Below are 24,591 nucleotides of genomic sequence, written 5' to 3'. Positions count from 1 at the left end.
TTTTCCATTCACAACTCCTTTTCACTTAAGAAGTTTTTATATAATTTTGGATACATGGATATATAAAATAGATATATGGATCAAACATTTACTGTTAGTAAAACATAATTTCATGACTTCCATATTCAGTTACACAATCCCCATGGGGTTGCAACTTTTTGTTTCAGAAGCTTTGTCTTAAAGAGTCAATGATGCTTTTGGGCTTTCCTAGTTGTCAATATTGTGAAACGGAGCCATGTATGGATTCCCATTCTTTTTTAGCATGATGTTTTCAGCAATGTTGTCAAAACATCTTCAATGAGGAAAATCTATTGCAATCCCTCATGAAGAAGTCTCCTTGGTGAAAATTTCATTGGAGTATTCTAGATAGTGTTTCCCTCAGAGGTTGCTCCAAGGACCAGCCTTTCCTCCAGTTCCTTCATGATTGTGAATTGTTCCTATGGAAATTAAGGTACATTGAGGTTCAAAACCAACAGAATTGCAGTGTCCTGAATCAGCTAGACCCTGAATGAGGGCTGACAAATCATTTTTATGGGCAAAAGAAGGCGCATCTCTGGGTTAAGTTCGAAAGTTCAGGTTCCTGAAAATCACTTATTGTCTTCAGTTAAGTTTAGAAGTTCAGTTTTCCTGTCAATCATTTTTGTATTCTTGTATCAAAGAAATCTTTTATCCTTGAAGAATGCATCAGACTAGGGAATCTGATCTGTTATTTCTGTACCTCTGGTTATTTTTCAAGTTATCACTGTGACACTAACTAGCCATGCATATAGACAACCAATGAGCTTTTCATAATGACAAGATGGAAGAGGGGTTGCGCTAGCTCTGCATTCTTATTTTCCAGACAATCACATTGTCCCCCCACATCTAGGATACTTCTGACTTTGTAACCAATCATACTGTTTTCCCCATCTATGATGTTTCCTTCTAGATTTTGGATACTCTTTCTTTTATCCAGTTTATTGTTTATCTTAGGATATAAAAATCTAGGTCAGGGTTTATTAAACTCTTTCCATTTGTGACCCCTTTTAAACTCAGAAATTTTAAGTGTGACCTCAGATCTTTAGATATATAAATAAGCATATAAATAAAATATTTGCTGATAATAAATCATAATTTTCAACCCCTACATTCAGTTATATGACTTCATGTGAGGAACCAATCCACAGGTCAATAAGCTTTGATCTAAGTGGATTCAGACTTGCTGGATTTTAGAAGCTCACTGAATAATGTCACACTGTCCTAATGGTCAGATGTATTTCCACATGGGCATGAATGTGGTTACCTTTAGAGAAGCTAAGTACCACTGTAACCTTGCATATCCTTAGTGTGTTTGGAAAAGTAAACTTTCTTGTATTAAATATTCACTAATGTGTAAAATACTTCATTTTATTCTAGTATTGAACCTGCTGAAATTAGAGTTATGCCTCAGATATCAGTATTGTGAAAAGGGCATGAAAATTGGGAAAGGAGACTCAGGTTAAAATCTTGCCTTCCTGACCTTGGAGAGCTCATCTGAATCTCACTTTGCTTAAATTATTTTCCCCAGTTACACATAAGAATATTTTTTATTGTATGTGTACATTCATTTAACAAAAACTTTTCTTTATGAAACATGTTGAGAGAGAAAAATCAGAACAAAAGGGAAAAACCACGAGAGAAAAACACAAGAAAAAGAAAAAAAAAGTGAACATAGCATTTGTTGATTTACATTCACTCTCCATAGTTCTCTCTCTGGATGTGGATGAAGTTTTCTATGAAAGTTTATTGGGATTGCCTTGGATTACTGTACCACTGAGAAGAACCAAGTCTGTCATAGTTAATCATAGCAGCATCTTGTACTATGTACAATGTAATTCTGGTTCTGGTTGTTTTGCTCAGCAAGAGTTCATGTAAATCTTTCCAGGCCTTTCTAAAATCAGTTTGTTCATTTTAAAAAAATAGAACAATAATATTCCATTGCTTTCATATACCATGACTTATTTAGCCATTCTCCAATTGATGGGCTCTATTCATTTTCCAATTGTTTGCCACTACAAAAAAAAAGCTGATACAATCATTTTTGCATAAGTGGGTCCTTTCCCCTTTTAAATAATTTATTTGGGATACAGATCCAGTGATGGCACTGTTGGATCAAAAGGTATGCACAGTTTTATAGCCTGTTAGGCAGAGTATCAAATTGCTCTCCAGAATGGTTGGATTAGTTTGTAACTCCACCAACAATGCATTAGTTATCATTATCTTTTCCTGTCATCTTAGTCAATCTGAGAAGTGTGAAGTGTATTTCAGAGTTTTAATTTGTATTTTTCTAATCAATAGCGATTTAGATCATTTTTATATGAGTTTAAATAGCTTTAATTTATTCATCCGAAAATTATCTGTTCATATCCTTTGACCATTTGTCAATGGGGAATGACTTGTATTCTTATAAATTTGACACAGTTCTTTATATGTTTTAGAAATAACCAGAATAACCAGAAACACTGGTTATAAAATTTTTTTCCCACCTTTGTGCTTCCCTTTTAATCTTGGCCATATTGGTTTTGTTTGTGTAAAACCTTTTCAATTTAATGTAATCAAAGTTGTTCATTTTGCACTTCATAATATTCTCTAGCTCTTCTTTAGACATAAATTTTGCCTTTCTCCAAAGATCTTCTAGGTAAACTGTCCTTTGCTTTCCTAATTTTCTTATACTAAAACCCTTTATGTCTAATTCATGTTCCCATGATTTAAAAGAACTTTTTAAAGAATCTGGTGGCATACATTGCTTTACACTTATGCCATTCCCCACATGATTTTACTATTCTCTCTGTTGTCATTGTCATTGTTTACTTAACTACTCACTATGGTGTCAAACACAATATTTTTAAAATATTTAAAAAAGTTTTTAAATAGGAAATAAACATAGGAATAGACAAATTATTGAGATACAAGTATCTCATTTTCAAAAAAAACCCTTATACTCTTATTTTTTGGTAATTCCTTCTCTTTCAAAGGACCTAGAAGTTTTTTAATCCAATTTTCCTGAGCTACATTTGATTCTTTCAGCTGGGTAGCTGTATGACTTGACTGTATTTTGCCAACTCCTAAAAGTCATGAATTGTATCTTTCCCATATTCACTAATACTAGTCCATATGTGCTTTGTGATTATAATTAATGTTCTAAAGTTAGTCAAAAACAAGGAATCTTCATAGTAGAAAGGGTTTTGGAATTCAAACCCATCTTCCTCATTTTCATCTGAGAAAACTGAAGGGATTATATTAATAAACAAGTGAAAATGTCAGTGTTGGTCTCCTCCTACAGATACATTATTATGTTCAATACCAAAAGAGTTTCTAGAAGCTAAATGGATACTTATACACAGATTCTCAAATTCTGGCAATTCTTTTCCCTCAAATAACTCTGGGACACTATAATCTCTTCATGATTATGGGAACTATAATAAGGGCTTGAATTATATCACAAAGATACCACTTTGTTTATACAGTTTAGCTGCTGAATAAAAGTGGCAAAAAAGACTAAAATATTTCATAAACAAAGGATTATAAATGGAACAGATCTATCTTATTGCTGAAACATTGAATTTCCATTTGTGAAACACACTAATAATATGAAATTCAAAAATGTTAAAGTTACTTAATTTAAAATTTTTCATTCATATTTATTTCTATGATGATGGATTTTAAAGAATGTTAATCCACATTTGATTTAAGAAAAAATAAATAGATAAAAAGAAGAAGAATGTAAGATTTGTAGCTGTTTTTGTTTTGTTCAATTGTGTTTACTTCTTTGTGACTACATGGACCATAGCATGCCAATATTCTTCATGAGGTTTTCTTGGCAAAGATAATGGAGTAATTTGCCATTTCCTTCTCCAATGGATCAAGGCACACAGAGATTTACATGATTTGCTCAGAGTTATATAGCTACTATATACAGTCTGAGACTGGATTTGAACTCAGGTCTTTCTCACTCAATATTCAGGGCTCTATAGCCTTTTATGCTGCTTTTTAGATCAAGTAACTGATTGTAATGAATTAATGTGCTGAAATGATTTTGTGCATATTTTCATTTTACATTGGTTAAATAACTATAAACATTTTTGTTTGTTTTTGAAATGTATTACTTTATTAATATCTAGATTAGCCATTTTATCTAAAATTACTTTTCCTTTCAAGAATTTCAGAGATATGAGACAAAAATATTTCATTTTGGTTTTATTGCTATCATAAATTCATAAGTAATAAAATCATAAATTCATATGAACAAATTCATAAAGTATAAATGTTTTTATTTTTAAAAGGCTTATTTAAATAAAAAATAAAAGAAAACCCTCACTACTATAGATTTTGTCCTGGAAGGGTGAGAAAACAAAATGTCATGGGTAAAAGATTTTCCATTATTCTCTTTAGATTTGGATAAAATACAACCAAGTGTCCCATCACATACAGACACAGAAAATTTTGCCAGGGATTTTTGTTAATTCTTTAGATAATCCTTTCCCTCCAAATCAACTAAAATTTGCCTTATCTCCCTCCTACCTTCTCATCCCCCTCAATGAAAGGAAAACAAAATACCTTTAACAATGCATATATTTGGGATTGGGGTGATTCCTGCCTTGATGAGTTAGCATAATACCTGGCACATAGCAGATGCTTAATAATTTTTTATTGATTGATTAGCCATGACCCAAAAAACATGGTGTCAGTTTTTACTCTAAGTTCATTACCTTTCCATCAAGAGATAGGCAACATGTTTCATGATGAATTCTCTGGTATAATGGTTAAACATTTTGTTGATCAGAGTTTTAAGATTTTTTGATGTTGTCTTTATAATATTATAGTTGTGATTTTAATTATTTTCCTTGTTTACCTCACTCTTCCTCAGTTCATACAAGTCTTCCAGATTTTCCTGAAACTATTCTGTCTATCAGGGACTGTCTGTTCATATCTTTTGACTATTCATTAGTTGAGGAAGAGATAATAAGCATTTATATTTGAATCAATTCCCTAATGAGATTTTTATCAGAGATATTTGCTGCATTATTTTCTTGTACTTGTTTTTTTTTTTAATTTTTACTTTATTGGTTTAGTTTATTCCAAAGCTTTTTAATTTTATGTAACAAAGTTGTTCATTTTATCTTTTGTAATCTTCTTAATCCCTTATTTGGTCATGAACTATTCCTCTATCCATAGATCTGATAGGAAATTTCTACTTTTGCTTCTTTAATTAATTTATGCTGTCACAATTTATGCCTAAAATAGGTATCTATTTGGAACTTACCACGATATACATTATTAGTCTAGACCACGGCTGCTTAAGCTTTTCCCACTCCTAACCCTTTTTTTGCCCAAGAGATTTTTACACAACTTTGAGTTTATATATAAAGAGATATAAAAATCAAACATTTACTGATAATCATAATTTTTGCAAACTCTTACATCATCACATGACTCCTTATAGTTTAAGAAGCTTTAATCTAGACTTAGGTTACACAAGTCTCCCTTCTTTTTTTTTCCAATAGTTTTTGTCAAATAATGTACTTGAATCCAAATTGCTTGGATGTATGGATTTATGAAATCTTAGACTACTGTGCTTAAATTGTTTTTGTATATTATTTTCTAATCTGTTGCATCATTATGCAATTGTACTGAATTCCTAACCACCAGAAATAGGACAAGCAGATTTTTTGCCCATGATTAAACAAACTTGAACATCTCCAAAGAGAGATTAGGTACTCTGGATTCATATAATCAAATCAGATTCTCAAAAAAGTCAACGAGAATGTCATATATCTGATGATCTGATTTAGCACTACTGCCAAACCCTAGTACTGAATAATTCCCTGTCCTACACATAAACATTTCAGTTTCTGTAGGAGATTCAGTGCTAGGGGATCTTTTCTTTAATTAAAAGGATTATGTTCCATTTCTCACACTCATCTATGCCATAAGCCCACCACTCAGGAATCCTTGAGATAATTTTATTCAGGAGGCAATAGTAATGTTTCATGTCTGAATCTCCTCAAGAGGAAGTGAAGAAAAATAGGTACATTATGATGCAGACATTTAAATGATATTTTATTCCTACTTACATAAACAAATACTAAGCATAAAAGAAGCATATAGCACATATTTTAGAACTATTAGAATACAATTCAATAACAACTTATAATTACTAATAGGCCAGGTTTGTCCCTTCTTCTGTTTTCCCCAAGGGCACTGGAATAGTTTCTGGCCTCTCCACTTGATCTTTTGAACATACAAGGTCACTTTAGGAAAGACAAAAGAGATGAACTCATCCCTTATTCCATTCTCAGTCTTATCTAAGCAATAATATTAAATACGTCCCCTCATAAAAAATATACACATAAGCTGTGTCCAAAAATGTATGCCTTATTCTCCAGTCTATGTTCATCACCGTCTCCAAAGAGATAATTAGCATTATTTTTAATGTCATTTGTAATTCTGAGCATTATTGTATTGATCAGAGTTCTCTAGTCTTTCAAAATTGCTACATTATTATTGAAGTTGTCCTGATTCTGATCATTTGCTTGATTTTTTTCCCTTTTTTTGAGATAGGGTCTCTCTATCTTTCTCAGACTAGAAGGGTTAACTCCACTGCTGCGCCAAGAGTGGAATGCTGAATTTCCTCTATTTCTGGTCGGGACTGGTTCACCCTCTTAAGGCAGCCTCGTGGTTATCTCCTAGGGTGCTCAATACACTGGTGCCAAACTTGATTCAGCCACTGCATAGTCTTAGCCTATTGCAGCTCCGAGTTCCTGAGCCTAAGTGATCCACCAACCTTAGACTTCCAAACATCAGGGATTACAGGCTTTCCCTATCATGTCCAATTGACTTGCTTAAAGTCTTCAAATGGTTCTTGGAATCCAAACCCTTTCATCATGGTCTCTTACAATGCAATGATACTCTGTTACATTCACATGATACAAATTGTTCAGCAATTCTCCAGTTAATCAGCATCTCCTTCATTTTCTAGGCTTTTTTTTCCAGCATCATTCAAAAAAAAGTCATAAATATTTTTGTTCATATGGATTCTTTCCTTTGCAAATATGATCTCTTTGGAGTATAAACCCAATAGCAGAAATAATGGAACAATGCATCTGCAGTTTAGTGACTTCTTTGTTTCCAAATTGTTTTTCAGACTGAACCAGTTTCACAATTTCAGGTGTTCTTCAATGTGCTTGTTCTCCTGTATTTGATCTCCAACAGTGATAATTTTCTTTTTTCTTTTTTTTTGATCATCTTTCTCAGTTACATGGGTGAGGTGTAGCAGGATATTGAAGAAACAAAGTAATAATCAATGGATTTTTGGTTTTTCACTTTAAATTGCTCCAGTGAACTTATACTCTCCTTTTTTAGTGAATATACATGTGGATAAAATTATGCGATATATAGTAATTAAAGTTTCTACAATGGTTTGGTTATGAGCAGACATCAGGGAGTGTCTAGGTTTTGATCAAGCTTTTAGACCTATATATATATTTCTCCATAGTGGAAAACCACAAATATTCTAGAGAGCCCCTTAAATTTCAGATGGGAAGAAAAGTTTCATTCAAAAGCAGAAAAATATTAAATAAAAAACCTAAATGACATAGAAATCCACTTTGAAACATAGCTCCTAGAAATGACATAAACAAGTTAGCTAAAGAGGCAATGTGGTGTGATAAATAGAGAGTTAACCTCAGAGACAGGAAAACAGAGCTAAGTTTCCCCCCTACACACACACACACACACACACACACACACACACACACACACACACCAGATATATGGCCCTGAGCAAGCTACTTAACCTCTTCAAGCCCTTAAGAAACTCTCTAAGATTATAAGGTACAAAGCAGGTACTGATCTATGTTCATAGAGGGAGCTCCTTTCAGGACTACTTCCCCAAAACGTAAACAATGAAATCAGCTCAAAAAAGTTAGCTATGCCATGGTCATGAGTAAAAATTTATACCATCCACTTAAGTATTCTGCATGTACAGAAATACTTTATGTAGACTAGGTTCTATTGAAGGAGTAATAATAATAGCTGGCATTTATATAACAATTTGCAAAATGATTTACTTGCATTAGTTTATTGTGAGCCTCACAGCATCCCTATGAGGTAGGTTCTACAGGTATTATCTCCATTTTAGAGATGACATAACTGAAGCTCAGGGAGGAAAAATGTCTTACCTATGGGGCACTCAGAGTGTCAATGAGACATTAGCATCATTGTTACCATTACCATCATACTGATCATCATGACTAAGATCATCATGACTAAGATCATCATGACTAAGATCATCATGCCCATCTCCACCCTTTTCTCATTCCCAAGCTCACTATCATCATCACTGATAATATTTATATTGTTTTTCTGGTTTGTAAAGTTCTTTATGGACATGATCTTATTTGAGCCTCAGAAAACTGTAAGATAGATATTACAGGTATTATTATGTCCATTTTACATATGATGTTACTGAGACTCAGAGAGATTAAATGATTTACTCATGCTCTCACAGTTTAGCAAATATCACAGCCAGGATTTAAAAGCCACGTCTTCCTAATTTCAAGTGTAGCACTGAAACTATGTCATGTATTTATCTGTGTATATGAAAAATATAAGAGTATTTAAAATTTTCAGGTAATAGTGGTGCATGCATATCATGTTGCCTGTCTCTGGTGCACACCTGTCACATTTATGCTCTTTGTGGGGGTGGGGGTGGGAGGTAGGGTATGGGTTGGAGAAGGTAAAAGTAAGTGGGGAGAGAGAGAGAGAGAGACAGAGATACAGACATAGACAGAAAGAAAAGAGAGAGGAGAGGAATAAAAATAGAGAAGAAAAGGAAAAGAGAGAGGGAAAGGGACAGGGAGGGAAAAAAAAGGAGAGGGAACAGAGTTTAGATTAGAAGATCCCAGCTGTTCCTGTGAGACTGAAGGCTGTATTCACAGAGAAAACCTGCTAGTACCGACGCCCTTATTATCCCTACCAACTGAATCTCTGCTTCCTCTCTCACTTCCTCCATTCAGCCCACAGCATCCTTGCAGACCCTTCAGCTAAGGCAACTTAAAAAAAGAGATAAAAAATAGAGAAAAAGAAAGAAGCCCCCAGTCCCCCAATTTCACTCCCCCCAGCACTATCATAATCATCGGCCCAGTAGTAACAACATGAATAAAATAGCCCCAGAGCCACAGCCACCAGTCCCCCCTCGATCACGCAATGACGGGTGGGAGCTGCGCTAGGTAAGGTGCTGGGGAGTCTCCGCCTGTGTCGGAGCCGCGCGCGCCCTGGTGACTGATTTCTTCCCGACTTCGATTCTCCCCGGCCCGAGCTTCCCTTGTGTGGCCGCCGTCGCCGCCGTCTCCCCGCGATGCCCGTGCCCATGGTTATTCTTAGGGTTACAGGTTGGTCGCCGCCGCTGTGGTTTGGGGGGAGGCTAGGGGCTCGAACAGGGGAGGCCCGCGATGCTCCTTCGCTTTTGCATCTCCCAGGGGTTGGGCCGGAGGCTGGCGATGAGAATGGGGGAGGGTGGGGATGAGGGGGAGCTGGGGCAGACTAAGGCGCTGAGGCAGGTGGGAGGATGCGGGTGTACCCGCAGTGTCCGGGGGGGTCTTCCCTCCCGGCTGCCCCTGGCCAAAGGTCGGGGAAGGGCAGAAAAAAGTGGGGCACAGTCAGGCTTCTTTGGAGATGCGACCCGGTGGGTATAGTGATGCGCTCTCCCTCTCCATCCCACCCTGGCTGTCCCCTGCAGCGAGCTGTCTTTTTGGAGCCGGGAGGCAGGCTGTCGGCTCCTCTGGCCTTGGCTGCAGCTGTGTTAAACGCTGAGGGTGGAAAGGTCGGGAGCTCTCTCTCTCTTGGTCAAGCCCCAGGCCTGTCTCCGCTCCAGGTGCGGTTGGAGTGGGGGGTGGGGGAGAAAGGGCTGCTGGAAAGCTGGGAAGGGTATGGTCGATTCACGCAGAGGCAGCAGCCTGGCTGGCTTCCTTTGGCCTACTGATGCTGCTTCTGCTCCAGGGGAAGACTTGCTGTTTGCAGGTGTGGGGAGAAGTTTCTGCGCCAGGTCGGTTCCAAAGGAGGCCGCGCTGCCCCTCCTCCATCCTCCCTACCTCCTTGGCATGTTATTTTCTTATCAGCCTTCCTTTTTATTCATTGGGCTGCTGAGCATCTTTAATTGGGGTGACCACCAACACAAAGCATCTTCCTGCCTTAGCTACACGATTTGGATCCCTGAGCCCTAAAGAGCTGGGGTACGTATGTTTAGAAGTCCTTAGTGATCATAGTGGGTGGGAGACTCTGGCCTAAATCCCTCCGCTGCTCCTTTGATCAGTGAGTAATAGGTTATACATTTGGCATTCCTCCTCCTTTCCAAGGATGGTTACACTTCTGCAGTGCTAGAATCCTCAACTGAGAGACTGGTAGATAATTAAATTCTCTCTGGGTTTAAATATATTATTGAAAAGGTAAGAGTTTTCACAATATTTATCGGATAGGTTTCTACATAGATTGAGAAGTCAGGTACTCTAAATCTGTATCTGTCTCTGTATGTGTGATAATCTGTTCAGGATTCAAATTCGTCTGTGAAATGGGAATGATATTGGTGACTTCACACCTCCAAGGGCTGTAGTGAATAAAAATGAAACTAGTGCTTTTAAAATAACAAACTTTCTTTAAAAGATTCTGAAAAATGGGTCATAATTTGACAGATGGATATGTTATTGTTCATTACTGATGTTTTCATAACCAAGACTGTGGTTTGAAATTAAATCAGAGAGGAAACAAAGTAGTAGTGTGGTCAATCACTCAGCCTAATGCACAGGTGAACTGGCATGCTAAATAGATATATTCAGCTGCCATACCTTTAAAAATCACCCTTTCTATAAATGTTTAACCACAGGAAAGTATTTACAAGCCATTGGTTTTTCTTTCCTCTTGAACTTAGATGCACCGTTTGCCTCTCAGGGTTTTCCTCTCAGGCTTTTGTGGTAGACCTCAGCCCTAGTAAGAGCTATGTATGAATGATCAAAAGTGTGGCTTTGGATTAAAAACTGAAAGTTCAAAAGTGGACAGCCTTTTTTAGAATGTGAATAGCCAACTGGTAGAAACTTGCTTGGACAGCTATTCTAGGAGAATTCTGTCTTTGTCTTCTGTGCTCTTGCTGGAGAGCCTTTGAAAAGTAAACTTGTCATTTCTTGTGAAAATTTACACATTCTGATTATTGCCTGATGATAGTTCTAGATAGAAACCTAAAAGAAAAAGATAACAAATGTTTAAAAATGATTAGGATCAATTTGGAGTCAAATATTCCAAAAGGAGATTTGGGAACCATTTTCTTTTTTATCAGTCATAGCAAATGGGATCCATTAAGTCTTTTCCCTTTCTAGCCAAGGAAACTACAAAGACTGCAACTAGAGCATTTGTACTTTTTAAGTTTCTCTAAGTCTGTTAAAACAGGATCAGTATCAGAATATTTATGGGTATACATATTTATATAAACAGGAAAAAGTTCTATGACTGTAACATGCAGATTTTAGACTTATGAGGGGAACACAATTCTAAACAGATAACTTCTTTTACCTTTATTTACCCCTTTGGTCAGAAGAAAGGTTTCTCTGCCCTTTCTTCTTAGATATCTATCTTTATATTCTGGGTTACCAAAAATACTTTATTTTCCCATTAAAATAATATCAGTGTACTCTAAAACAATATTGACATGTGAATATAATAATACACTCCTCTTAGTTTTAAACATATCTACATCATTGTCTTAAGAAGTACTGTTATCATATTTGACCTTGATTGGCATTTTAAGACACTATTATCCTGGCAAGACACTAACAATAATAACATAAAGTATCCTTTTCAATTATCATTTTTTGAATGCGGGGATGTGACATAAATTGTGTGGAAATTTTCTTTTTTTTTCCTTTTCCTTTTTCTTTTTCTTTTTTTTAGCACCTGGGATTTATTAATCCCCTTTTCTAGGTTAGTGGCCTGCACATGCAAGGTAAATTGAGTTGCTCTTTAACAAATCCATCTTGCACTGAATGATTTTACTGACATATTAAGAATTATGAAGGCAGCATAAAGAATAAATGACAAAGTCCTCTCAGGCTTACTTCTTTTTTTCCACAAAGTTTTTTCTTTGTTTTTCTGCCCCCAAATACTTTATTTTTTCCTCTTAATGGTATTTTCCAATTATGTTTAGGATAGTTTCAACATTCATTTTTGTAAGACACAAAGTTCTTTCAAATGAACAATCTGTGATGTCCCCTGTCATGGGCAGTCAATGAAGATTCAATAAAATTCTAAACTTTTAATCAAAATGATTCAGAAGCTATGAAATATGAATTCGAAGATTTATGGTCAAATATATATATATATATATATATATATTCTAAGTCAAATATATATATATATATATATATATATAAAATCAGCTTTTTCAACTTAGATTTCTCCCAAAGCAAGAATTCTTTGTTTTCTTTGTCAGTCTAGGTAAGGGAAAGGAGAAGAGAGTACCTGAAGTTTTCTTGATCAAAAATATATCCCAATTAGAGATTTAGTTTTCTTGATAAATTTATATTTGTTTTACATTTTGTTTGCTTTAAAATTCATATTTGTTTAATATGAGTGCTTCCCGGAGAATAATCCATATTGTGAATTATTTTAATCATATAATTAAATTAGTAACCAAATGAATGCTGCTGAACATTCAAGAAAAGGGAATTCTGAGGCTGGCATCTAGAAGAAACATTTTGTTAAGCAGATCTGGGTTGAGTTGACAAAGAATGGTGGTGGGGACAGAGTGATATGGTAGTAAGAGAATTGATTTTTAAGTCAGAGGACCTGAATTTTAGTCTTCTGTTTAATATTTACTAATTTACATGCTTTGTTTTGTTTTTCTGTTTGATCTCAGGCAAGTTACTGAAACTTCCTAGGTCTCAGCATCCTTTTTTTTAAAAAAATAAAATGTCAGTGTTATTTGAATAGATAGTTTCTAAGTTTCTTCCATCTCAAAATCCTATGAGACAGGAGGTAGGAAGCTACAGAGTGAGTCAGAAAGGGAGGTGGAATGTTCACAAAGATTGCCTGTTTTGTTCTTTTACAGAAGACCTTTTTGTGTGTGTTACCAGCAGTCATTGTCATACATTTTGTTTATACCAGATTTGTACTTTGATATAAGAAAGGGGTTGAGGAAACTTTCTCTAGTTGTTCAGGTCAGGCAGCACCTGTTCCACAAGTTATAGTGTTATGGGTTTCTGGGGACAAAAAGAGTACGTTTACTACTTGACAAGGGAGGGTCATTTAGTCAGTCTGTACCAGTAAGGGACTTATCATGGCTGTCATTATATCTATTCTGCCACGCTGATAGAAATGATCCAAACCAAATTAAATATTAGGGACAGTTTGGCTACCAAACTCAACTGCCCTCAATTGAACCTAGTTGCTGTACTTCAATTGTATTATTCAGCTTGCTAACCAAAAGAGAAAAAAAGAAGAAAAAGAGAAAGGAAGAAATATCTTAATTAGCAGGATGACACAGTTTAATATTGGCATGATTTTTCTTTTGATGAAGCATTAGAATGGATGCCTATGAGTATTAACTTCCTGCTGTAGATGGTCATAAAGTCAAATGACCTGCTGAACTTGGAATCACTACATCTTGCTTTGAATTCCAGCTCAGACAAGATCTGTGTGGCCATGAGTACATTTTCTGAGTATTAGTATCTTCATCAGGCACATATTTGTGTTACTCATACCCCAGGATTGATGTGAAGAAGGTCTAAATGCACTATATGGGTGAATTGTTATTATTCACCCAGAAGAATTTATCACATTTAGTATTTCTTTTTATCTCATTCAGTGTCTGAATGTTTCATCTTGGTTGAGAGTGGTGACATCAAATTGTGAAGAAAAGCTGGGTATTTTAGGAAGTACAAAGCAGCTCATTTCCCCTACAACAGATTAGATTAAAAAAAAAAAAACTTGAAATACTTTGCTTGGAACATTGCCTGCCTTTCCAAATCTTACTCATCTTTCTATACCTTCATGAAGACTTCAGAAGTGTTCTGGACTAGGTCTAGTTTAGGACAGTGCAATTGTGATTGGACTGAGATGAAACAGTCATGAACCATGAAATTTATTCAAATTAGATTAAAATGATGCAATTTGCTAAAAACAAACCACTCCTCTGTGATCCATTTTCCAGGCCAGTGATGGTCAGAAAGATGTCTTGTTGGGCAAGTAGAAATTCTGATAAACTTCAGAAATGCAAATTATCTCTAAGTTGGACTTTTTACACCCTTTATGCTTTGTATTAATAATATTTAGAAAGATAGCCTCATTGCCAACATAAAGGGAATGTCTCCTTAAAGGTATTCCAAACTATGTTAACATTTCTGCCACTCTTTCTGGCCACTTTAATCTACAGTAGTACCCCTTTCACTGTAACACTTATAGTCTTCCACACATATTTTTAGCACTTAATTATACTGTATTCCAGACCTTATTTATGTAATTCAAGAATGTTAAACCTGGACCAATGAGTGGAATTTACAAGGAACTATAAAATTTTCTCAACAATTAGATCTATATTTTTAAAAAATTAACTGGAGAAGTTTATAAGGCAATGATTTCTCTATCAAGGGATATGTTTAAGTAGAAATGATGATCCTTTGTCAGGAATATTGTGTATAAGATAGGGAACTGAACTACATGACCTCTGAGGTCTATTGTTTGTGATACATAATAAGCACTTAGTAAATGTTTATTGATTGAGTGATGCTAAATTTCCTATGACTTTATTTAATGTATTTAAAATTAAATACTGGTTAAAAGAATCATGATCATTCTGAATTACTTTCAGTCTTTCTTTTAATTCCAACTTTAATTTCAATAGGGAAGATATTTGTTTGATCTTATCTCTAAAAGATGTTCTCTTCCAGTATTAGTTGTATAACCAAAAAACACAGACACAGATTAAGTAATAGAAAAAATAGAATCAGACTCAGTATTTTTAACTAATAAAGCTAATCAATAGCTTTTAAAATTCCTTTGAGACTGTCAATTAGTAAGCATTTATTAAGTGCCTGCCATATGTCAGGCCTTGTGCTAAAGGTCCTCAGTGGTCCCACAATCTAATGAGAGACACAGGAAACAAACAAAAACCTACAAGGATAAATAGGACATAATTAGTAAACAGAAGGTCCTAGAATTAAGAACGAATGTGAAAGACTTCCTGTAGAATATGGAATTTTGTTTGGGATATACAATATGTCAAGACCTAAGAGATTATTGAAGATGAGGAAGGAGAACATTCCAAACTTGGGGAAAGACAGAGAAAATGCCAGGAGATAAGATTATCATTTGAGGAAAAGCTTATATATAAATAGTATATATATTAATATATATATTATATGTATAATATATATATATATTATACATATATAATATATATAAATATATAAAAATATATAAATAATATAAATAAATAAATATATATAAAATATAAAAATTATATAAAAAGAAGAAGTTAAAGTGGTTCTCATAGTGTAGTTCAGTGAATCCTGGAGGGTCTCTGAAATCCTTTCAGAGGGTCTACAAATTCAAAATTAGTTTTTTTCTATTTATAATAAATATCTATTATGTAACCCATATAAACAAAAACTTTTTGGACATATTCTCAATAGTTGTTAATACCATAAAGATACTGAGAAAAAGAGTTTGAGAACCACTGAGTTAGAAGATTTGAAAAGTAGAGGGGTAAAATTGACTTTGAATACCAGAGGATGTTGTATTTGATACTGAAAATGATAGAGCCATTGGAGTTTGTTGAAGGTGGTTGAGTGGGCATTATGTAGTTGAACCTGTGCTTTAGGAAATTCACTTTTGTAACCAAATGGAATATAGACTAGAATGGGGATACAAATAGAAAAACCAGCAGGCTATTGCAGTAGTATAAGAGTAAGGTGATGAAGGCCTGGGTGGTTATTAGAAAACAAAAAGAAAATATTCAAAAGATGCGACAAAAGTGACTGAGACAAGTTTCAGGAATTTAACAGTTTGGATTTCTGAACTTATAAGTAAAAAATGTGTGTGTGTGTGTGTATATATATATATAATATACATATGTATATGTATACATATACAAACACATACACATACATACATACATATATTTCCTATCCCTTTGACATTTTAATTTAATTTAATGCTTTAATTCTGCTCCTAACTTGCCTTGCTATTACTTAGCCTCTCTCCATCCATGGATGATTCTCTTGTCTTCTTCCCTCATTCTTTGCACCTCTGTCCACCCATCCCTCCCCCGTTTTCTCTTTATAGATTTTGGAGGGGCCTATATCCTTCATAGTATATATATATATATAGTGTTGCCTATTTAACCTGTTCTCTATGTATGTTTTCATAATTATTAACCCTCCTTCCCCTTCTTGTGCTTCTGTGTCTATTCTTCCTTTGCACCTCTTTTGTATGAAATGATTACTATTTTTACCTTAACTCTGCCCCAATTTTTCTTTTTGAGCTATTGTATTGTTGTCAGTCTTAAACATATGCTATACATTTCCACATAAAAATAAACAATTTGTCCATGATTGTTTCCAAGAATTGAGTTCTTTGAAATTGATCTTTGATATTGGATGTTATATATTAAATTTTCTATTAAGTTAGGGTTTGGTTGAGAGAGTCCTCAAAATCTGCAAGTTCATAGAATGTCCATTTTTTCTCATTCAATATTATGTATAATTTTTCTGGATAAAATATTTTGGCCACAGGTCTAGTTCTTTTGATTAGCAGAAGAAATGATTCTAGAACCCGCGATCTTGTATTGTGGCAGGTGATAAGTCCTGTACAATTTTAATTGTAGCACCAGTGTATTTGAAATTTTTTTCTTTTTTCTTGCAAAATGTTCTCTTTGATCTGGGGTTTTTAAAATTTGGCAGTAATTTTCCTATGTGTTTTCCACAAGGATCTTGTTGAGGTGCTGATTGGAGGATTTTATTTTTTTTTATTTCTACTTTCCCCTCATGTTCTATCGCTCCAGGACAATTTTTTTGGATTATTTCTTACATTATTGTGTCAAGGTCCTTTTTTGGGTCACAAACTTTCAGACATCCTAATTATTTTTTTATATTTTGTGTCTTATAAAATACTTTATATTTTCTCTTGTTGATCCATTCTCCAGATTTGTCATTTTTGTTATGTTTTACATTAAGTTCTATTTTTCATTCTTTTATAATGTTTTATTATTTCTTGTCTTTCATATCTTCATTCTCTTCTCCTTGCCCAATTCTGATTTTCAAAGAGTTATTTTCATCTTTGAGACTCTGTACCTTCTTTTCTAGTTGGTTAACTTTTTTCTCATAATCTTGTTTTTTCTTATAATCTTGTTTTTTCTTAGATGGTTTTTCATTTTCTTTTTAGTTTTATCTCAGTGTGTCTCATTTGATTTTAAAATTGTTTTGTGAGTCCTTCTATCTATTCTCTCTGGGCAGGGAGACATTTCACATTCCTCTTTGGGATAGAAGCTTTTTTTATTTTAGTGTCCTTCTTTGAAGATGAACCCTGGTCTTTCCTGATCACATAGTATATTTCTATGGTGGGATTCTTTCTTCTTTGTTGTTCATTTATTTTTTTTAAATAAGAGGTATTAGTGTAAGCACCTCTGATCCTGGGGTGGGGGCATGGTGTCTTTACTTCAGTGCCCCCTCTGACCTGCAACCCCAAATCAAGAGTTTCCTCCTGCAAGTGCCCATAGTCAACAGTATCCTGCCCCACTGCCTCTGTATTCATGAAGGTTGTGCTTCTTCCTTCTTGCCTAGGGCCATGTCTCTGCAACACAGCTGAGCCTGGTATCCTTAATCAACTGAGGTTCCCTCTTTGCAGGTTCATACCTGGATTGAACCAGCAGTCCAGGAGGTGAAAGTTTCTGTGGTTCCTGCTGAGACCCCTCCACACCCAGCTAGCCCTAGGGCTCCTCACTTGTTTCTAGGGAGCCAGCTAGGAGGTGTTTACATTTTACAGGGGTTAATCCTGGCCCTGAGTCTTCAGATCTTGGATTATATCAGAAAGATGCTTGTTCTTGATTTTTCACATATCTATGTTCAGCCTAAGGCACAAATGTGTTCTATTTGTGGGGGAAATCGGGAGAGCTTGAAACTTACCATTCTACTCCAGCATTTTTCCAGAATTTTCCTGAGTTTTCTAATTTATATCTTATATGTATCCTTAAAATAATTATAACACATTTTTCTTTTTTCAATGATGCACAAATATTCCAATTTCATGAAGCAAGTCATTAAATATTTGATCTGAAAGATTTTTTAAAATATGTTTCCTTAGAGATCAATATAATCTTTCCCTTCTCCCCATTTTATATGCAATTTATTTTCCTAGCTATTCATTTTAAATAAGGGAAGGGGACCTTTAATATAAATGTTTCTTCAAAAACGTAGCTATTTATTTTAAAAGATTTAAATCCTTTACTTAAAATATACATGGTAACTTTTATATTCCAATTAGGAGTATTAAAAATTCTTCTTAAGGAGAAGAATTATGTAAATTCCAATTTGGAATGACTTTAATTTTATACACTATTGTATGTGTTTTGTTTTGCCTTTGCTCAGAGTGATTTCATAGCAAGTATAAGTACATTAATCAAATAATTATAAATTATTTATAAATCAAATCAAATAATAATATAAATTTAACAGTAGCAATACAAATGATCAAGACATTGTATAGTAGGAAACTATAAGAAGCATACTCAGGATATAAAGTTATAGTAACAATATATTTTAATAGTATCTTATAATTACAAAGTGTTTTCAAATACATTGTCTCATTTGATCTTAACAGTTTTATAAGGTAGGTAGCACAAGTGTTGTTTCTTTTTCAGAGATGAGAAAAGTAAGGTTCAGAAAAAGAAGTGGCTTGCTCAAAGTCACAAAGCTAAGGACCAGATAGGGACACTCAAGTCCACATCTTCTGACTATGAGTTCCATGCTCTTTCTGCTACAACATATTTAGGCCACATAGGAATGGGTATAGACATGAACTCATTTTAGGTAAATAATATCTATGAAAAATGAAATGTAATATTTGTCACAGAATTCACCATCATATTTAAAGTTATAAAAATTTAGAAAACATTGTTTTATTCATTTTCAACTGTACATCTTTCAGAAGTAATAAGAGATGATTATTATTCTAGACTAAAAAAATCAAAGGGGTTATGCAAAAGTTGCTATATCATTTGCGCTTCATGGAGAAAATGTGAAGTAAATTGGTCACTCAAATAACTTCTTGAAAATACTTTCATTAGGAAAAAGAAATATGAAATACCCACTTTATCAAGGAAAATTAAAGTGAAATTGTTCAAAAAGTTATTTTCCCCATTATTAGTCATGAAGTTTTGTGGTAGTTTTAAAGTTCTCTATCACTTTCACCCCCAATAAGCAGTCAAAAAAATCCTGTGGATTTTTTTTTTTTTCAAAATGTCCCAGATGTGTTTTCATTCTGGTCACAACCACTTCGATCTTATTGATTCCTTCATTCCTGGATTATTAATATAGTTTTCATTAGTGACTCATTATCTTTATCCTATATGTCCTATTTACTTTTATTTAGTGACTCAAAGATATTTACAATCTCATGAATTCTACAATCCTACAAGGATGAAGATTTAAAACTCATGCCTATTAACATGCATGGCTTTGTGAATTCACAATAGAAGTGCCACTTAACACAAGAAGGTCAGTGAGAGGAAGGTCTTTATATCAATGAGTACTTGGGCCCTCTGCCGGTTTTCTCTTGTTTTTTCATCATATGTCTAGCTGACCTTTTATGATCATATATTTGCTTGATGATGTGTGTTAATCCTTTTCTTTGGAGTTCTTTGTGAGATATTCATTTTAATTCCATCCCCCTGCCTCCCCAGGCAGTTTTATTCTGTTTTGCCGGTGTGTACAATAGTTCTGGTAGAATATAATTTTTTAAAAAAATAGGCCTTAACTGCTGAGAGAATTTAGGGATATTAAAGAAACTTTGCTATTTCTTGAGAGCAAGCTAGTTTGTTTACCTCCTCCCATTTAATTTTGAACTTAATTCATCATCAACCAGAGACACACAGAGTCAGAAAGAGAAGTATAGTTGTAGATATGACATGATGAGAACACTTGTGAACTCTTAGACTGTCATCTTATACACAAATGAATATATATGTATATACATATATATATGACATATTATGTGTACTTATATAAGTATAGAAATACCTATCTGTACTTTCATTTACCTAATGTATGTTTTATATACCTATGTAGTCATGAACCTTGTATGTGTAGATACAGACATAAATATATGAACATATATATGCATATAAAGTGATAGACAAGTGCTATAAGTTGTTCATCTTAACTGTAATTCACAATTTGAGCAATAAATACACCAGAAAAACAAAGTAGATGAAGTATAAGTTATTAGGTCAAAGCCTTTTGAGTAGTTGCCGATCTCTTTCAGGAGACTATAATTTTTGGCACCTGATGCTAAAAACACAAGAAAATTGGCAAACCTCATGATCCACAGGAAATCATGGAATCACAGAACATGAGAATTGGAAGAGACTTTTGCAAAAAATCTATTCTAACCCACGTGGTATAAAGAAATCCTTACTCTAATAGATTTCTCAATGCTTTGGTAAAGTAGTTCACAGAAAGCTGATTTAGTCTTTTATCCAAACCATATTCAAAACTGTTTCAGCATCATAGAACCTGCTAAAGTTTCTATTCTACTGAGACTGCCATTAAGAACAGTTCACTCTTCTATTATGATGCAGGATCAGATTGGGACTTCGCAGAATTTGCCTTTTAGTCTTCCTTATGTAATTTTTCAATATTATGCTCTTCTGCAAAATCTTTTTATTGTATGAAATATAAATTCCTCTGTTTGACTTTAAAATCTTTCCATAATCTTTGCCTTGTTTTTTAATTTTTATTAGTCAACCTTTGCTCTATTCAAGATGTTGTGGAAATTTTTTAAAAAAAATCATGCCTTTCAGGCAATCTAAAAATTCTTAAATTATTTCTCCTGGCTCTATTCTACGAGGTTGTTTTTGCTATGAAATATTTTACATTTTCTTCCATTATTTCATTCTTTTGATTTTCTTTGACTTGATTCTTGATGTCTTATAAAGTTATTAGTTTCCATTTGCCCAAGTTTAGTTTTTAATATATGCTTTTCTTCAGTTAGCTTTTGTACCTCTTCTTTCATTTGGCTAATTCTACTTTTTAAGGAGTTTTTTTTCCCCACTGGATTCCCCCCCCCCACCATTGACCAATTGTATTTTTAAGGAATTATTTTCCTCAGTCTATTTTTGCCCTTCCTTTTTAAATTGTTGACTCTCTTGTATACTTCTTGTTTTTTTCCCACCTTTTTTTTCTACCTCTCTTAATTGACTTTTAAAAATCCTTTATGAGCTCTTCCAATAAGGTTTATTGTGTTTGAGACTAATTTATATCCCTCTTTGAGGATTCACATGTAAGTATTTTATCCTCTTCTGAGTTGACATTTTGATCCTTCCTGTCATCATAGTAGCTTTTTATGATCAATGCTCTTTTTTTGTTTCTTGCTCCATTTCAGGGGCCTATTTCATGGCTTTTAATGTTGGACTCTGCTCCTGTAGTACAGGGGCACTGTTCTAAGCTTCTGCTGGAGCCCAGGGTCTTAGACATTGACTTTGAGCACTGAGGCCTCAGCTGCAGGTAACTTGCTCACATACATTTTATTGTTCATGTGTTTCAATTTAGATTGTCCTCAATAGCTACCAAGTCATAAAATATTCAGATGTAAATCACTATTCCACTTGTATAAGGCTATAAGGTCACTGGATCTAGGAGTATGATGGAGAAGTCATCAGTTTCATAGTCTGCAAAATGGGAGTGATTGTTTTTGTCATAATACTGCACAAGTTTGTTAAGGGGAGAGAATTTTGTAAATATTATAACACTGTATAGATGTGACTCATTCTCAATGAGAAGCAGCATGATAGCCAAAAGAACACTAGGCTTTTCTTACTCATAGGTTAGAAGATCTGAGTTCAAATTTCAGGTCAGAAATTAGAAAGAAAAGTGCTCTTAATCAAGTGAATAGACAAACATTTATTGAACTCATACTTTGTGCCAAGCACTGCAGTAAGAGCTGAGGGTACAAATACAAAAAGAAGTTGGGGAATGTCTACTTTCAAGAAGCTAAGTTTATGGGGGAAAAACACATTTGTAGGAGTGATTGAGAAGGAAGGTCCCAAGGAATGGGCTTTATGTTAATACTTTTAATCAATGAGTAAATATCAACTGGCTACATATGCAGAGCTTCTTAAACTTTTTCCACTTGCATTGTTTTTTCCTGAGAAATTTTTATGCTAGGTATATAGGTATGTAATCAGGTAAACAAGTCAAATGTTTACTGATATAAAAATCATAATTTCACAAGACCCCCCCAATTCAGTTACAAGATCATAAACCCCATATATGAATACCCTCTTCATAATGCTTTGAGGAACACAGAAGAATAATATGTCTTAGAGTGAAATCAGAATTCTTTTTTCCTGGAAGGTGGGAGATTTGTCCTATCATTTCATTGGGTCTAAGATTAGTTATTATTAATTCAGTTATTGCTTATTATAATTATTATTTTTCAAATTTGACAAACATGAATATTTCAGTATTTAAAGAATAGAATAAATGGTCTAGGAAATAAAATATGTATGAATGTTTTAAAATAAGTATTAAAGCTGGCCTGAGAGCAATATTCATTCAGCCTACAAATAATTTTACCTGCTTTTCAAAGCCTTATGATTAGCATACTCCCTTCTTTATTTTTTTTTAATTTAAGAAAAGTTGTTGGGACAATATTTCACTGACAAACTTCTGCATCATTCAGTAATTAGTCCTTTCCAATGTAAATTTCAATTACCTCTATTTTCAGATTCAGCTCTTTCAGATCATTGATGATCATTTCATAGCTCACTCCATCCTAAAACAAACCATATAAAAGCTTTCCCCTTTTTCCCCCTCTAATTTTCATCCTTCACTATGCGTCATATGGCACTGTGAATCATTCCTTCCTTACATTCTGAATTCAGTATAGTTTTAATAATACACATTTTTTGGAAGTTGGCATATGGTCTACCTAAAGGTAATTCTTTAATCAGAATATCCGGTTCACCAAAGTTTATCATTCCACACTCATTTCTTAACAAATAATCTCCTACATATTTATTGAATTAATCAGAACAGCAGTTAGATTAATTCTAAACACACTTATGTACAGAAACTACACCTAACAAGTCACTGTTGGAATACGAAGAAAAATAGTTGCAGCTACATTTCAACTTTGGACATCTAAATTATAAAAGTTATATCTACATGATAGGAATATATTTTTAAAAGAGATTACTTCTATAATGGGGAAGCTCTTTCCCTCTTTTTATCTTTCCTTTCAATTTATATTCTTCATACAAATGCTGGAACTTGGATCTTTCCTACATATATCACCACTACCACATCCTCTTGATAAAGCTGCATCTTTAATAATAAAGAACATAGGGGCAGCTAGATGGTGCAGTGGATAGAATATCAACCCTGAAGTCAGGAGAACCTGAGTTCAAATGTGGTCTCAAACACTTAACACTTCCTAGCTGTGTGACCCTAGCAAGTCACTTAACCCCAAAAGCCACAGCAAATAATAATAATAATAATAATTATTATGAACACATTGTATCTTAAGTGTTTGCCAATGCTATTGCCAATTATAGGTTCCAGGCAAAGCCCCAATTGGGTCTAGATTGACTCAGAGTGAATGTAAATAGTAGTCCTTTCTGCTTTGGCCAGAAACCAGAGGGTCTTCCTCTTTCAGATTTATTTATTTTATTATTTAATCTTTTTTTGACTAGGTGAAAGAGGCTATTCTTTATTTCAGTTGCTACTTAGCCTTAATTGCTGAATGGGTGCAGTCTCAGTTAAACCAAGTTTTGTTAAAGATTTTAGCTTTAAAAGGCCAAAGTCTTCCATTGCATCCAGGGCCATCTCCACACAGAAATTCTTCACTTTATTTTATTATTTTTTTTAATAGCCTTTTATTTACAGGATATATGCATGGGTAACTTTACAGCATTAACAATTGCCAAACCTCTTGTTCCAATTTTTCACCTCTTACTCCCCTACCCCCTCCCCTAGATGGCAGGATGACCAGTAGATGTTAAATATATTAAAATATAAATTAGATTACACAATAAGTATACATGACCAAAACGTTATTTTGCTGTACAAAAAGAATCAGACTCTGAAATATTGTACAATTAGCTTGTGAAGGAAATCAAAAATGCAGGTGTGCATAAATATAGGGATTGGGAATTCAATGTAATGGTTTTTAGTCATCTCCCAGAGTTCTTTTTCTGGGCATAGCTGGTTCAGTTCATTACTGCTCCTTTGGAAATGATTTGGTTGATCTCGTTGCTGAGGATGGCCTGGTCCATCAGAACTGGTCATCATATAGTATTGTTGTTGAAGTATATAA

At 34.2% G+C, this 24,591-nt stretch overlaps 1 protein-coding gene across 2 annotated transcripts in view; it reads left to right on the top strand.

Moving 5' to 3' along the window:
* The first annotated feature begins 9,159 nt into the window (after nucleotides 1-9,159).
* NALCN (sodium leak channel, non-selective) overlaps nucleotides 9,160-24,591 on the top strand; it is a 476,168-nt gene continuing 460,736 nt past the window's right edge. The window contains exon 1 of one of the 2 annotated variants that reach the window (XM_031958631.1): nucleotides 9,160-9,410. The gene's annotated coding sequence lies outside the window, so the exon portion shown is untranslated. The remainder of the gene's footprint in view (nucleotides 9,411-24,591) is intronic. The other variant, XM_003765762.2, reaches the window with a different exon arrangement.

This window comes from Sarcophilus harrisii, chromosome 3 (assembly GCF_902635505.1).
Source record: "Sarcophilus harrisii chromosome 3, mSarHar1.11, whole genome shotgun sequence".
In the NCBI taxonomy this organism is placed as follows: Eukaryota; Metazoa; Chordata; class Mammalia; order Dasyuromorphia; family Dasyuridae; genus Sarcophilus; species Sarcophilus harrisii.
The sequence above is the reverse complement of the archived record's forward strand: the minus strand, read 5'-3'. Positions and strand labels throughout refer to the sequence as shown.